The sequence below is a fragment of the Cryptomeria japonica genome, chromosome 8 (genome assembly GCF_030272615.1).
Source record: "Cryptomeria japonica chromosome 8, Sugi_1.0, whole genome shotgun sequence".
Taxonomy (NCBI): domain Eukaryota; kingdom Viridiplantae; phylum Streptophyta; class Pinopsida; order Cupressales; family Cupressaceae; genus Cryptomeria; species Cryptomeria japonica.
This window is the reverse complement of record NC_081412.1, coordinates 213960028-213971205: the sequence shown is the minus strand read 5'-3', so window position 1 is coordinate 213971205 and position 11178 is coordinate 213960028.

Sequence of the window (11178 nt, the reverse complement as noted above, 5' to 3'; positions counted from 1 at the left end):
CCTTCTCCACTCACAATGGAATGCTCGATGGATCTAGGGCTATGGTGTCATCTTCAGAGTGATGAGGAACTAAATCTGACTCGTCCTCCTTGGCCTCCTCCTCCTCCTCACCCTCCTCCTCCTCCTCCCCCTCCTCATCCTCATCCTCGTTGTCATCCTCCTCCTCATCATCACCATCCTAATCTCCCTCTCTTACATCAGGATCATCTGCATCACCACCAATCTCCTGGTCTCTTGCGTCATCATCCTAATCATCTATGTCCTCCTCACCAAGGTGCTTAGATGTATCAGGATCCTCCTCATCACCTGCATGTCTCCATGGTCAGCATTTCCCTGTAGGGAAGTCTATTAGAAAGATGGCTCCAAGGTATGTCCTACCCCACCATGTGATGTACTATCAATGTGTGCCCATCACATCTCTATAGTCAGACGCGATATCCCGATCTGACCCATCTGAATCTATGATATCAATCTCATCACTAGTAGGCCTCGGAATGGCTCATAGACTAGGAGTCACATGTGAGTTTTGGATATAGATAGGCACATCTTTTGGGACAAACTTCTCAAACCCAAACTATTGACAGACTCAGTCAAAGTAGAATGGGACTGCAATGTGGTTGTATCATCCCTCTAGTAGATGGTTCCTCTACATGCAAAACAACTACCTATGTATACCTTCCCATATGTACATCTTGAGGTAGGGTCTCCATCTGATAACTTTTGTCATCAATCTGTCAAATTTCACTCTCCTATGCAACAAATCTTTGAACTACCACTCGAGGATAAGAAGATATGCGAACACCCTAGGATGCTCTAGAACCAAATCAATGGGTGCTCCAGCAGGTCTAGTACACGTAATGTGATCAAATATCTAGATTTGTAGTAGTGTGTAGGTCATCAGGTTGCATCCCTGTCCAAACATGTACTCTACTAGGTCATGAAAGAGGTGGGCTAGCATTCTCCATGCCTAGGAGAATACCCTTTGATATCTCTCAATAGTCCAACTGCATAACAAAGACCTCAATGCATGTGAGTGTCACACCCATTAGGGCATATTTCTAATGCAATGGTAGCAATCATCAATCATCTCACTAGCAAAACCTCACCGGTGGGATGCAAGACCCAACTGATCATGATACGGCCCCTCGTCTCACTAGGTATCTCTCTCCCAATGCTATAGACCTCCTCCCTCCTATAATCGGTAGTGTTGTTGTCTACTTGGTATCTCACCATCTCTCCTCTAATGGCAAGATGAAGTATGTGGTATACATCCTTGAGTGTGACTGTCATCTCCCCCATAGGTAGAAGAAAGGTGGAGGTATCCATGAGCCATATCTCCATCAGTGTCATCAACATCACAGGATGGAACTTGCTGGCAGGCATGGTCCTCACATAATCTATTGAATGCAGAAACTCCCTATCCTCTAGTGAAAGCCTCAGAATCTGACTCTGGAGGCTTCGAAAGGTGTGGTCGGTAGTGTGCTCATGGATGTAGAGAAGAGTCTACAAAGAGAAACAATCAAATCATCAATAATTAATCATCAATCAACATCATCTAATCAAAAACATCATTGCATCTATTCTACAAATAAGACGGTTGATCACGTGCAATCCTCGATCGCTCCGAGCAGGAACTAGGGTTCCCTTAGTGTACTAGGGCACCTCTTCGGGACCAGAGTGACCTAGGAGGACCAAGGTGCCCAGGTGGGACTAGAGTGCCCTAGGAGAACCAAAGAACCTAGGGAGGACCAAGGTACCCTAGGAGACTATGGTGCTCAGACAGGGGGGCATGTGAATGATCAAATTTTGACATCATTGAAACAAAAAACAATGCAAATAGGAAAAGTCAATGACGAGTCAATGGTCGGTCAACTCACCTCGTCAAGCAGTCTCCTGATCAACATGGCCTAGCATAGAATCTCCATCCACGTGGGTCACTCAGATCGACATTGAGGCATGATTACTAATGTGTGGGCTCCTCTCCATTGAATAGTATTGAAAGTAAAAAATTGACAAATAAAAGTGTCACTTTCATATTTATGAGGTATACATTTTTTTCATTTTTTTATTTTAAGTTACAAACCCTAATTCTGCCCTTTTCACTTAATCTATCATAACTTGAGCTAGGGAGCTCTGATTTTTGTGCCATCAGTGGCATTAGAATCATGAATTCGTTCTCTTGCTCCACATTTATTCCATAAAGCGCTTGAAAGTATAATCGAGCCTTGTTGAGAACATGTTTTCATCAAGTTCTTCTTCACAATTTGTTGTGGTAAACATGATACCATGTTTCACCTCACTAATAAGCAAGATGAAATAGGGGGGAATATAGCTACCCACAAATTTCATCACTTTCCTTAGTAAGCATTAAGTGCTTTTCTGATCTAACATGTTGTTTTGTAGGGTGTGGTTCCTAATTGTGTACTATAGATATCGCTGGGGGCTATTGGCATTTTGGCATTAAGTTATCATTGATATCAACCGATTTGGCAAGGTCACTAGCAAGAAAGAAGAAATGATCGATGTGATGGAAATACACCTAAGAGTGAGCAGATAGAAGGAAGGCTTACCAGTAAGGCAGAAACAAGGATAAAGGATGTGTGTGTGTGCTATTATGTTGAGTGGCAACCGGTAGAGGAATAAATAGATCTGGAGATTGACTATCTATTTATGATGAAAAGGTGGAATGTTAAAGATATCACAAACCACTGGAGGTGAAGATGTGTTACCGGTACAGTGTGCACTATCAGTTAGTAGAAGAATAAGGTCTCACTGGTAAAGGCATGTACCGGTATGAGTTTGTTGAATGTTCAAGTATGAACTGATTGTGTGTCCGTGAGCTGAGTGATTGACCATGGTGATGCCATGTGGAGCTGAGGTGGCAAATATACAGAGGTCGCTAAAGCCACCATCAACATGGTTGGTGAAATAGTTAGTCAACATAAATGAAATAGTCACAAATCATAGGATTGTAACTGACTGATGTGGCTTGAGGAAGAAAGAATAATAGAGGAAGATCAGGGATTAGTTGGTGCCTGGACCAATGCAAAGGAAATCTAATCACAAGAAGACCTCAAAAAGGAAATAGCTAAGTATTCTATGAGTTGACAGATTTTAAAGTAGAAAATCTTGTATGTGATTGTTATCTTTAGTAAGTATGCATTAGGTAATGGGAAACATGTATAGATGCATCCCTGGAGTATAGGTGATCGACCCATGACAGACTAGATCAGATCTCATGTAGATTATGTCAGGAAAAGGAAACCCTAACCACTCTAAATTTGAATTTCTTTTTGGTGGGAAACCAGCAGATAAAGAGATGAGCTCGAGATAGAGCAAGATGATGCTACAGAGAAGAAGAAGAAGAAGAAGAGAAAAAAGAGATTAAGTGAAAGGAAGAATTGTTAGCCTTAGAACTTATTCTAAGAAATTTTCAAAGTAAATGAGCAAGCAAACCGGTGAGAGGGTTTAACCGGTAGTGATTGAGTACCAGTATAACTGCAATTTCATGAATAAGAAAAATAGGAAAGGTGTGATAGAGAAGACAACATCCAAGTGTGACACGGTGTGTAGTGAGACTGAGAGAGAGAGAGAGAGAAAGATAACAGAGGCCAAGATTCATAAAGAGTACTCTCACAACCTATAGTGTGAGATTCAATGGAGGAGAAAATACTATCAACCGATAGTAAGATATTTAATCAAGAGTTGTAGAATTTATTTTCAACAAGAAGCCTTAACTGTATCCAAATTGAATTTCAATATACATCACCAAGTTAGAGCTTGGTGTAGGGGTTGGTGCTTGGGTTGGTGCCCTAAAATAGAAGGGGTTGGTGCTCCTTGGGTCGATGCCCTAAATCTTTGTAATTCGGTATTTTTCCTATGGGGTTGGATTGGAGTAGTAGTCTCCAACAGCTTTTCTCACCAAGGTTTTTCCCACATTGGGTTTCCCTCGTACATCTGGTGTTGTGAGTTACATTTATGTAATTTATCTCTTTGGCTTTCCTTCTTGATTTACTAGTTTGAGTGTTTATTGCTTAAGTGGTTAACTGGTATTCTGAAGTTGCTTTGAAAGTCAAAAAGTTTAGGAAGCACTGATTCACCCCCCTCTCAGTGGTACTCTATGTTCAACACGGGCTTCGTCCGACAACTTATGGATATATCATTTTTCAAAATAATGTATACTTTTCTATACTTTACCTTGCATATGCACGTAGTGTCATATGACCGCTAAAGTGGGGGCTAAATGTAGCATCATAAATTGTACACCCTTGCTAGGGTGATACAATCCCCTGCTTGGTTTAGCACCCACCTTAGCTTGTTTTGCATCTTAATTTCTAAACTCTTTTAAGTATTTCATTAATCAATTTAGTTAAATCTAAATTCACATTTCATCACTTCACACATTATAAAGTGGGGCTCTTTACCCTAAGCGTGCCCCTTTTCATCTTATTCCTTCAATTAATCATTAAATCATAAACCCTAATTATGTTTTATTTTGATATTTAAGGCCTTATTTTGTATATCAAAACATCTCGTAATCAACTATAACTTTGGAATTCACTCTAATATTATAATATCTAACGGCCTTGAAAAATTTGGTGAAAATTTGGTCAGAACATGTGCAAGTGCAACACGGTCCTCGACATTTTTCCCAAATTTTTGGGAGTACAATTCTATGATATTATAATTCTTAACCCCAAAAGATTGGCAAGAAATTCAAATCCTAGGTCAGCCTAAAGGTGAAATTAAGATCTAGGGTTTCATACATAAGAGCTCTCTTTCTTCATTTGAAGGCATGGAAGTTTTGGCTAATGAATCAAATCTAGAAAAAGCTTTTGAAGTGATTTCAATGTGTTGGAAATTTGGAGGAATTGATTATTTGTTGCATTTATGTTTGTCATTGATGTCAACACTATTTGTTTTGTTGTCTATCGACTTCTAGTAGAGAGCAGTTGGTTTATCATGATGATTCAGAGATTTGTCTCCAATTTTGTTTTGGCTATTGGACTTGGTTTAGATTAGTTATTCATGTGCTCCTGATGTGTATCAAATTTAGTTGGTTTGGGATTTGATGATTCGAATGCTATCATTTGTTTTAGTAAGCCTTTTGGTTACCGATAAGGGTTTTACCAGCAACGCTTTGAGGAAGATTTTTTGATGAATTTGATAAGTGGTGTTGGTGCAGCTTCTAGAAGGTTATCAGGATGTTGATGGTTATCATGTTTGTGTTCTAGTTGTTCGTGGTGTTTCATTTGTCTTATGGCGACCTATTTTGGGTCTGGTGGTTAGTTAAGGTTATGGACCGATTTATGTAATGTGTTGGATGATGCTCCCGATGCATTACCAGTTGGATTTATTATTTGGTTAATGTTGTTTTGGTCTTAGGCCGACTTGGTTTATCATTGGTTCATGAGATTATGTAATGGATCTATTGTATTATCTTTTAGGTGGCTGACCTAATTGTTTAGGTCCCAGGTTGGTATAAATGTGATGTAAGATCTCTTTGTAGATCATGTGGTAGGTCAAGTTTTGGATTTCTTTATGTGTGAATAAAGTTGTAATCATATACAGAGGTTTTGGTCAATCATAGGTTATCAAATTGGGTTTGTAAAAGAGGTTTAAGACCTCTGGTATTGAGTTTAATAGGAACTATACTAAAGCCTAGGAGGTGCTATTCTTGTAGTTCATTCATATTTCTAAATTGTATTCTGGATTTATTTTGTAATCAGTGAGGCTCCTTTTATGATGAGCAGTGTGCTCTAGGATGTTGGCCTTCCTGCATGTGCAGGCCCCTCTTATTGTAATCACATACTTGTTGCATAACTATTATCTGACTATGGGTAGGGTTCCCATCGTGGTTTTTCCCTTTACTGGGTTTTCCATATACAAATCATGGTGCTATGTGTTATGGATGGTTGGTAATTGTTCTGTGATTTATGTTTGTGCTTCATTGTTATATCTGTTAGATACTTTATCGGTCCCAAAGACACTAAGAGGGGAGGAGAATCAATGTCTAACTAGTAAACAAAATATTTAAACTTGTTTGCAACTTTATAACCCAAATTAATATACTAGTAAGCAAATAATATTGCAGTAAAGAGAAACAAAAGTATAACCATGAATGCACACCATAACACAGATATTTTTGGCGAGGAAACCCAGTAGGGGAAAAACCTTAGTGGGATTTGTGACCAATAATATTTACTCACTGACTAATATGAATAAATATTACTTTTACGATAGGGGCATGCACATGTAGGAAGGCCAACAGCCTAGAGCTCACTGCTCAATACAAAAATGGAGTCCCACTAACTACAATTGGATGGTTAAATCCAATGACAATGCACTACTCAAAATAGCATATGTAATGCTAGATTTAGTACCGGTTTAAGCTTTGTCATATACCTCTGCCATAAACCTTTCTTCGCTCTGCTCTTCTCTTATTCGCTCATAAAATAATTACAGCATAATGCATATACAGTTATTCGCTCTCATATACCACTTCTATTCATTACCTAATTACCTTTTTCTTGGTTAAAAAATGACCTACAAGATCTCATATATATATGAGTCTTTACAATACATCATGTCGGCTATACAATATAATTACAACACAAAAAAATATAATTTCCATGTCAGCTAGGAGTGCTGGTAGATCTTTTGTTGGTGTAGGTTGGATGTTGGTGAGAATAGACATGTAGTGCATGTCGGTGCCAGTAGATGATGTTTGTTGCCGGTGTAACCTATGAACCATGTTACCAGTTGGTTGCCATCAATGACAACATCAACTATTCTCATCTGAGTGTATAATGCCAACAATATCTACTATTTTGACATTTGGTTTATGCATTCTGATAAAAGGTTTTGTGTGCTTAAAGTTTTATAATCTGTTGACAACTATTTCAACCACCCCCCCCTCTCAGTTGTCCATATATTATCCTAATAATTGGTATCAGATCTTGATCCTCTCTATAGAATCTTAACCACTTGAGGAAGATCCTATGGAAACTAATAGTTCAACTGCATCTATTTTTTGGAGAGAAACCCCTAAGCTTCATTCGACAAATTATAGGATATGGAAGATTCAGATGGTGACTCATTTGAGATGTATTGAGAAAGAGATTTGCGAGATCATGGAGAAAGGATATACTCCTCATAATCTAGCATATGGAAATCCTCGTCTGACAACCTTGGATAAGGACATTGAAAATGACTGTAGAGCTAGAGAAGCACTCTTAAGCGTAGTTTCTAATCAGAAAATTATGGGATTAACTAACCAATCATTTGCAAAGTCTTTATGGGATAAGTTGGAGGCTCTGAATGAAGGTGACCCTACTATTAAAATTGCTAAACTTTATGGCTACCAGGTAAGGTATGAGAATCTAAAAATGGAAGAAGATGAAAGGATTACAACTTTTATGGAAAGAGTTAATCAAATTGTTATGGTAATTCAGTGTTGTGGTGGATCTCTGAGTGAAGATGAGATTGTATCTAAAGTATTGAGAGATTTTCCACCGGCTTACACGATGAAGGCTATTGCAATTAATGAGTTAAGAAAAATGGCTAACACTTCTATTAACAGCGATACTTTGGTTGGAAAATTATCTGCTTTTGAGCTTGAAGAATTTGGTCCTCAAGGAGCTGCAAAGACTGAATCTCCTTTTCACACATCTGCATCATCAACCGGCAAGAGTGATTGGAAAGCATTATATGCAAAGGAACTATAGGAAATGAAGAAAGAAGATGATTATTTTGAGAAACTTGAATCCCTACTTTATAGAAGAGTACCTAAAGGCCCGATAGGAAGTAAGTATGAAGGAAAATCACCTTTTAAATGTTTTGCATGTAATAAGATAGGTCATTTTGCATCTAGATGTTCTGAAAGGAATTCAAGATTTGAAGAGAAAGATAGAATATATTTTAGGCCTAACCATGAATATCAAAACAAGATTAAGTACAAGAGAAACAAAGACAAATCATGTTACTATGCAGATGAGGAAGGTGTGACTGATTCTGATGATGAATCGGCACAAGATTCAGCTAGTGGATTTGGCAGTGGAAATGAATGGGTATTTTTTGCTATCAAGGAAGATGCTAAAATTGAAGACAAGGATGAATGGGTGATAGACAATGGATGTTCACATCATATTACTAGAGATAAAAGGAAGTTTCTATCATTGAAAGAATTTGATGGTGGACTGGTTAGATTTGGAGATGACAAAGCATGCATGATCAGAGGAAGAGGAACTATATCATTGGATGGTAAGCATACTACTGATCATGTTTATTATGTTAAAGGTTTAAGGAATAATATTTTTAGTGTAGGATAGTTGGTGGACAAGGGATTTCAATTATAGTTCAAGGATGGAAAATGCAAAATCATTAACAGATTTGGTTTGGAGATTGCAACTGGTACACAGACTAAAGGTAACATCTTTCATTTGAACTCCGGTGAGAAGACATGTTTGATTGCACAAGTTGATGAGAGTTGGATATGGCATAGGAGGTTGTGTCATGTGAATTTTAATTGCATTGTAAAGATCGGTTCAACTAAGATATACCTAAGATTGTGAAGCCCTATAATACGGTATGTAAGGAATGTCAAATGGGAAAGCAAGTCAGAACTTATTTTAAGAGTATACAAGACAAATATAATGATGTTTTTGATCTTATTCATACTGATTTGTGTGGTCCTTCTAGAATAAAGAGTTTTCAGGGTGGGATATTTCATGCTAATCATTGATGACTATTCTCAAATGATTTGGGTTACTTTTCTAAGGGAGAAATCTGAAGCTTTTGAAAAGTTTAAGATCTTTAAATCTAAAGTTGAGACAAAGATAGGGTTGAATATTAAATGCTTAAGGTCAGATCAGGGTGGTGAATTCACATCTGATGAATTTAACAGTTAGTGTGAGAAGCATGGGATAAGGAGACAGTTGTTTGCACCCTGGACACCTCAGCAAAATAGTGTTGTGGAAAGAAAGAAAATAACTATCTTGGATGCGGCCAGAATTATGATGATGGAAACTAATTTGCCTCATATCTATTGGAGAGAAGTTGTGAGTACAGTGGTATACACATTTAACAAAGTTCATATCAAAGGAGACATCGGTAAGACACCTTATGAGTTATGGTTTGGTCATACACCTATAGTTAAGTATTTCAAAATCTTTGGTAGTAAATGCTATATCAAAAGAGATTATTCCATTGGAAAGTTTGATACTAGATGTGATGAAGGGATATTTCTTGGTTATTCTAATGAAAGTAAAGCATATATATGTTATAAAAAAATATTGCAGAGAATTGTGGAGAGTGCTAATGTCAAGGTGGATGGGTTGGACAAAGGTCAAATTAGAACTTATGAGAGAGAACCGGAAGTGGAGATGATCATAACTGAATCGGTAGCACTTGTACCAGAACATAATGTTGAATGAGTTACCTAAATGGATTTTTAGGAATAAAATGAATGAGGATGGACAAGTTGTGAGGCATAAGGCTAGATTGGTATGTAAAGGATATTCTTAGAAGAAAGGAATTTATTATGATGAGACTTTTTCTCTGGTAGCTAGAATTGAAGCTGTAAGATTATTTCTTGCTTATGCTACCCATAAGAAATACAAGGTTTATCAGATGGATGTTAAGTGTGCATTTTTTAATGGGGATCTTGAAGAGGAATTTTACATTGAGAAACTTGATGGTTTTTCACTTTCAAATGACAAAAACATGGTTTGCAGGTTAATGAAAGCTTTATATGGATTGAAACAAGCCCCTAGAGCTTGGTATGCTATATTGAACAAATATCTTTTAAATCTTCATTTCACTAAAGGTAATGCTAATAGTAACTTATATTATAAGATCATTGATGACGAAATATTGATTGTTGAATTATTTGTTGATAATATCATTTTTGGAGGTGAGGATAAGTTATGTATGGAATTCTTTGAAAATATGAAAAATGAATTTGAGATGTCTATGATTGGGGAGATGAAATTTTTCTTAGTTTTACAGATTACTCAGAATGATAAACGTATTTACATCTATCAAACTAAGTATGCTAGAAAGTTTTTGAAGAAATTTGGTATGTAAAATTCCAAACTGGTTGGTAACCCTATGGTTACAAGTGAGAAATTGACAAAGAATGATGCATCAGCTCTGATAAATCCTACAAGGTATAAATCTATGATTGGAGGTTTGTTATATCTAACTTAGACTAGACTAGATAAAATGAATTCAGTTTGTATTGTATCAAGATATTAAAATGATCCTAGAGAGAATCATGAGAGTGCAGTGAAAAGGATTTCCAGGTATTTGCAAGGAACAACTATGTATGGTTTGTGGTATCCTAAGAATGATGACTTTGTTGTCTTCAAAATCTGATTCACTTCAACATCCTTATAATAAGATGATTAAACTTTGTGCAGGAGAGATGTTAAGGGGAAGGAAACTCTTAGGACAACATATGACAAGGTTTGATTTAACCTTCTACACTTCGGACTTACTTAGAGTCCAGGTGGGTATACCTTTGTGAACTAAATTCACACTTTCAAAAGATAAATCCACAACAAACCAGTCTAGAAAACCAGTGGATCTAATCACCTTCAAACTGACTAAAACAAAGGAATAAAAATTATACTCATATTTAGTATTTTGATCTACAAAACATGCAATGGACAACCTTGATCTATACCAGTGCCTTATCCAAGGTCACAGAGTCATCTAAATTCAAACAATACTCCCCAAACAGAAGATCTCTACACATCCCATTGGCTCGGCTTCTGTTAATCCTCATATATGCCTGACATACATGAGAATTTATGCACACAAAATCAAACTATGCTCATCAAGATTCAAGATGTCTCACAAGTAATTTATCGGTAGAAGTGATCCCCGCATATTTAATTTCCCTCCTAAAGAGAAAAGCTAGCAAACACATCTACTAAAAGTTGCCATACAACCCCTATTCCAACAAAATAACACTGGATTATTCAGTATGAAATAGTAAATAATTGCAAACACATTTGAAGATGACACAAAGCTTTACTCAAAACCGATGCTCTGTATATTGATATTATCTTCAAGAAAGTATTACAAAAACTTTTGAATATTTTCCATTAAACTTAGAAAAGCTCAGATAAATTTTTGCAGCGTTTTCTTACAATTCTTTGCGATCCTTCTTTT